The sequence below is a fragment of the Phalaenopsis equestris genome, unplaced genomic scaffold, assembly GCF_001263595.1.
Source record: "Phalaenopsis equestris unplaced genomic scaffold, ASM126359v1 Scaffold000203, whole genome shotgun sequence".
Lineage (NCBI taxonomy): Eukaryota > Viridiplantae > Streptophyta > Magnoliopsida > Asparagales > Orchidaceae > Phalaenopsis > Phalaenopsis equestris.
Window position 1 is genome coordinate 2284465 of NW_018164645.1, and position 6899 is coordinate 2291363.

Sequence of the window (6899 nt, forward strand, 5' to 3'; positions counted from 1 at the left end):
TCACTTGTTATTACTTATGTGAAGTTGACGACTTTGAAGCTGACTTAACCTCAAAGACATGCTTTAAAGCCTTGTTGTATTTGTTTTAGTTTAAGTTTAAGTTTTAATGTGTTTTATGTAAATTTTACCCCTCCCAATATGTTTTATTTTATTTCTTAATTGATGTTCAAGTTGAGGGGTTTAGGTTTAACTTAGGCTTAAGGTTTTACCTAAAAGGTTCTCCTGTGTTAAACCTATGGGTTAGGTTTTTAACCTAAGGTTTAGGGTAGGTTTACTTTAAGATTAAGCTATGATTCAGGTTTGTTTTACCTAAAGATTAGGGTTGGATTAGGGTTAACTAACCTAAAGTTTAGGTTAACTAACCTAGGGTTTAGGTTAACTAATCATATTCCTTTAGGATTAACTAACCTAAGGTTTAGGTTAACTAATCTTATTCCTTTAGGGTTAACTAACCTAGGGTTTATGTTAACTAATCCTGATTCATATTCCTTTAGGATTAACTAACCTAAGGTTTAGGTTAACTAATCTTATTCCTTTAGGGTTAACTAACCTAGGGTTTATGTTAACTAATCCTGATTTATGTTAATTAATCCTATTGGTTTAGGGCTAACTTAGGGTTTAGTTAGCTAATCCTATTGATTTAGGGTTAACTAACCTAAAGTTTTGGTTTAGCTAATCCCATTGGTTTAGGGTTAACTAACCTAAGGTTTAGGTTAACTAATCCTATTGAATTAGAGTTAACTAACTTAAGATTTAGGTTAACTAATCATATTGATTTAGGGTTAATTAACCTAAGGTTTAGGTTAACTAATCATATTAGTTTAGAGTTAACTAACCTAAGGTTTAGGCTTAACTAATCTTATTTGTTTAGAGTTAATTAACCTAAGGTTTCGGTTAACTAATCCTATTGGTTTAGGGTTAACTAACATAAGTTTAAATTAACTGATCCTATTGAATTAGAGTTAATTAACTTAAGTTTTAGGTTAATTAATCCTATTGGTTTAGGGTTAACTAACCTAAAGTTTAGGTTAATTAATCCTATTGGTTTAAGGTTAACTAACTTAAGGTTTTGGCTTAGCTGATCCTATGAATTAGGGTTAACTAACTTAAGATTTGGGTTAACTAATCCTATTGTTTTAGGATTAACTAACCTAAGGTTTATGTTAACTAATCCTATTGGTTTAGGGTTAACTAATCTAAGGTTTAGGTTAACTAATCCTAGTGTTTAGTCTGGCTAATCTTAGTGGTTAGGATCACTAATCCTAATGGTCTAGGTTAAGGCTAACCTAAGATTAAGGTTTAGTTTAGGATGAACTTAATATGTAGGTTAAACTAAACTAAAGTTCATGTTGACTAACCCTAAAATCCAAGAAGTATAGTCCGAATTAAATGATAAGATAACTTAAATCTCAAGTTTAAAATGGTTCAACTATTCAAATTGAATTTAGCTAAAGGTTAAGTTTTCCTAGGCTCCGTCTAAAGACTGGCTGGCTTAAAACCCTAAATGACTAAAATTAGACTTAATGGATGATTGACTCAATCCTTGAGTTGGCTAATCAGGTTTGTAATCAGGTTGAACAGGACCTAAAGAGAATTGGCTAGGTTGGACTTAGGTTGAGCTTGGGTTAGGTAAACTTAGCCTAAATTAAAACTGAACTTTAATTAACGTGTTTTAGTTATAAAAATTATTTTAAACATTATTTTAAAATTGTTAAACATCTGTTTATGGTCAAACGTTCAATCAAAGAGAGTTTTATAATTTTTATAATTTTTATAATTTTTAATTTACATAAATATGACGTTTCATTCAAAAATCAAAATACAAATATATAGACATTAAAATGTCTTGAAAAAACGAAAGAAGCTTTCCCTAAGGTTATGTCTTGAAAAAACGAAAGAAGTTTTCCCTAAGGTTATTTAATATCTCTGCCAAATTTCATATTTTTCTCATTTATATTTTAATTTTTATGATTTAAATACTCTAAAAATTCAAAAATTAATTTAAAAATATTCACTTAATGAAAAATCGTGATTTCAGTTTTGACAAATTCTTATTTTTTTGAGTTCATAGCATCTTTCGGTTTATTTTTTTGAGTTTTCTATAAAAAGATATGCAATTTTGAAGTTTGATTATAATTTCTTAAATAAAATAAAATAAATAAATAAACACTGCAGTGTCATCTCCCTCACTCCCGCGATAAGAGCTGCGACGCACAGAGGAGAACCAACGGCTGAAACTTCTCGGAGTCTGTTATTCACCGATTTTCAACCAAATGTCGCATTCTTGGGCTCGTTTTATTGAGCTCAAAGAGTAGATCACATCCATATGGATACTTGGGTGTTTTGTAATCTACTTTTCGATCTGGAAGGGAGAGAATTTTGGGATTATCAATTTGATGTAAGACATATACCTGTGCCTAAGAGGTTTGTCCTCAATTAGGTTTGAATAAGTAGACATTTTTGAGCTTATCCAAGTCCTTGTTGCCTAGATTTGATGTGATTCTCGCGTCGGGTTGGAAGTTCGTCGGAGTTGGCTCGGCTTCGCTTGGAGGAGGTGCTAACGGCCGGGAGGAATATGAAAAATGATTGGCTTGGTCTCCTAAGGACCTAAGGAGCATAATATGACAATTTAGGCGAGTTTTGAAAGGGTTTTCTGTGCAAAATCGCAATGTGGTCGTGAGCTTCAAACGGGTTTTCCGGTGGAGGCGATGGTTTCCAGCAGCTGCGATGGGCTTGATTGTGTTCCTCAGGTCAAGGAGCACAACTTTGCTCAAGGGTGCAAGTGAGTTTTATGACTCTGAAAAATTGGGTTTCTTCTTTCTTCCTCCTCTTCTCTTCTTTTTTTTTTCTTTCATTTTTGTCATCTTTAAGGCTAGATATTAGTCACTAAAGGAAAGACCCAAAACCCTCATCCAAAAGTGAGGTCATTAGAATATTATCGCTCTCCTATTCATCGAACACCACGCATGACCTCAGCGTTCATTGGGGACAAATGGATATGCGAGATGTTAGTTGGGCACACAATAAGGTTCAACAACATCGGCACCCAATAAGGTTCAACAACATCTTCTGGATGAGCGTACCAATTTTTCTGGATCTTTTGCATTAGCTTCAAACCAACCGTGAGCTTCAAACGGGTTTTCCGGTGGAGGCGATGGCTTCCATCGGCTGCGATGGGCGTGGTTGTGTTCCTCAGGTCAAGGAGCACAACTTTGCTCAAGGGTGCAAGTGGGTTTTATGACTATGAAAAATTGGGTTTCTTCTTTCCTCTTCTCTTCTTTTTTTTTTTCTTTCATTTTTGCCATCTTTAAGGTTAGATCCTAGTCACTAAAGGAAAGACCCAAAACCCTCATCTAAAAGTGAGGTCATTAGAATATTATCGCTCTCCTATTCATCGAACACCACACATGACCTCGCCGTTCATTGGGGATAAATGGGTATGCGAGATGTTAGCTGGGCATCCAATAAGGTTCAACAACATCTTTTGGATGAGCGTACCAATTTTTCTGGATCTTTTGCATTAGCTTCGAATCAACCATGAGCTTGAAGGTTCGTCAAGGACTACCACAGGTTCGTCAAGGACTACCACACAAGGACTACCACAAGGGAGGTTTTAGCAATTACTTTATACATTTTATCTCAAAATGAATCGATCAGAGGAACTATGGAACGATTCCAGCATTCCTCTGAGACATTCAGTCGATACTTCTCTGAATGATTGAAATCACTAATTAGTCTAGCCACCAAAATAATTAAGCCAGAAGATCCTTCATTTTGTATACTCCTGAAAAAATAGCAAGTGACGAAAATCATTTTGTAGTACTCCTGAAAAATAGCAATTGACGAATGGTACATGCCATATTTCAATGTTAGTTTCTTTATTTATGATAGCATTTGCCTAACCATTGTTCTTCCACATTGACTTCAAAACAGTAACATTTCCTCACATAACTGCATAGGTGCAGTTGATGGTACACATGTGGATGCACGACTCCAGCATGATGAGAAAGTGACTTACATTGAACGTTGTGGTTCTCCAACCCAAAATGTTATGGTCGTTTGTGATTTTAACATGTGTTTTACATTTGTGATGACTGGATGGGAAGGTAGTGCTCATGACAGCCGCCATTTTACGTATGCAACAAGAAATGTCAGACAACGCTTCCCCCACCCACCTCCAGGTTGACATACTTTTGTTGAACCTATTAGTTTTAATTTGTACGGCTTAGTAAAGAAAAATAACGCTTCCTTGAAAGAAAAATATTATTTGGTAGATGTCGGTTATCCCTTACAGAGAGGTTATTTGAAGTCATTTCCTAACACCAAATACCACATTCCTGATTTTGAGAGATCAAGCAGCATTGCTCATGGTAGAAAGAAAATTTTTAATAAACGTTATTCATCTCTGCGTGGCGTTATCGAAAGAACATTTGGTGTCTGGAAAAAAAATGGGTCATCCTTCGCGATATGTCTACGTACCCTTTTCCAAAACAAGTTCATATTGTGCTGGCCACGATGACGCTCCACAATTTTATTAGACGACATCCATCTAGATCAGACAGACTTCAATATGGCTGACGCCGACGAGATGCATATCCCTGCAAAAGCATTTGAATGTCAGATTGGTCAGTCTATTCCTGAAAAAGTCTTGAAGAAGTTATAGGAACCCATGAATTTGAGACCCAGAAAGGTGAAGGTACAGCAGAGATGGTTGCCTTAAGAGAGTGTATCATGAATGCTATATGCAACTCCTAATTGAACTCAACTATAGAATTTTTCTTTTCTATAATATCTTTTTTGTTGAGCTGCTATTAAATGCTTATGAAGTATACATTTATGCATTTAGAATGATGAGCTGCAGTTATATATTAAAGATATGTTTTGAAATACTTATTAAAGAGCTGTTTTTATCTGCTTAAAGAGCTGCAGTTAAATGTTTTTAAATGCTTAATGAGTACGTGTTAAAGCTGCTTTTAAATGCTTAGTTTCATACAGAAGGCAATATGAATGTGTTTAGGCTGCAGTTACAGCAACAAGCTCCTTTTTTGCAGTAAATTGATGTCCACAGTTTTCTGTACCATATATGCTTACAGTTTTGTGCCAAAATTTTTTCAATGGTCTTGTTGAAAACAAATTCTGCACCATTATTCTTTAGCTGTAAACAAGTGAATGAGCTTGTTTTGTTGTTTCTGGATCCAAGTTGTAACATTAGAGTATTCATATGGCTTGGAATGATTGGTGTTGAGCTTGTTTTGTTCTTCAATGCTCACTGTCGTTTGTTCATCCGTGTAGTTTTGAAAGATAGATGATGTATTGAGCTGCAGTTATGAGCAGCTTTGAAATATCCTGGATATCACTATTTATTTATGAATTGCAGTTATGAATTGCAGTTATGAGCTGTAGTTATTGAATTGAAGTATGGAATTGTTTTGGTTGGATGGAATGGCTATCATTGCGGAGGTCTTTATTTATTTACCCCTTCACGGCATTGTGAGGCTTTTGGAATTGAATTATTTATACAAGAATTGATTTATTTATTTATTCATTTATTTATTTCATCTGTTGGAAAAATTTACATCCGTAACACACAATTCTTGTGTATTTACTATATGACAGACATGCATTACATTATATGACAGACATGCATTACATTATACTTTAAAAGTGGCTGGTATGACAGGCATGCGTATGAAATTCTTTTATATGGTAGGCATGCATTCTTGGTAGACATGCATTCATTTATATGGCTGGCATGCATTCTTTTTTGGATGATGGAATTGTTGGAGAGGGGGAACTGCTTCTAAATGTTCCATGATAAATATGTAATATGCTGCAGTTTTTGGGAAAGCTTACTGTTGTGAATATTGATGCCATTTCGGAGAGCTTACTGTTGTGAAAGCTCATAGTTTTATTGGGGCAGTTTGATGTCATTTTGGAAAGCTATGATAAATATTGATGCCATTTTGGAAATATACAAGTGCTATGATAAATATTTGGGGCAGCTTGATGTCATTTTGGGGCAGTTTAATATACAAGTGCTATGATAAATATTGATGTCATTTTAGAAAGCTTACTGTTGTGAAAGGTCATAGTTCTTGCCATCAATGGAGTTTGGCTACATATGTAATATGCTGCAGTTTTTTGTTTAATGTGTTGCTTTTTTATTTGGAAAATTTACATACATAGCACACAAATCTTCTGTATTTACTCTGCATAAATCTTCCGTATTTACTCTGCAATGTATATGTTCAATTCATTTGATCACCTCAAACTACTTCCTGCTTTGCAAATATGTTTGAATATATAGATTAATGGTGCAATTGCTATTAAATAGATTTGTCCAATTTATTTTTTATCTAAGTACTGATTGTATTGACATAATGGTGGAGCAGTTTGGATGACTACAGAAATTTGTTGTTGGTAAGTATACTTTATATATTTCCCAAATTTTTGGATCGATTTATTCTATTTTTAATAACTGCAGGACAATGAGTTCAAGATATTCTGGGAAGTCCGAGAAAATGATGTGTCGGTGCGAACTACCATCCTTCCTACTCACGTCACGCCAGACACATAGCTTCGAGAGACAATTTTATAGGTGCTCGCGGTGAGCAAAACGATAGGAGGACTGCAAATTCTTCAGGTGGGCCGACAGAGAGTCTGTTTCTATGATATCCTAGATGGACACCCCGACTCGGAGTTCGTCAATATCAACATTTCAGAACACCGCATCTGGTTCAACTGCTTTCATTTCTACTGTATCCCAGTCGGGCATGTTTGCTCAGGGTTCTGGAGTGTCAAAGCCGGGCACAGTGGGATGTGATATGCTGCTACATGTTAAAGTTAATATCATTATTTTTTTCCTTGTGATTTTGACATATTATTTTTTCTTCTTTGTT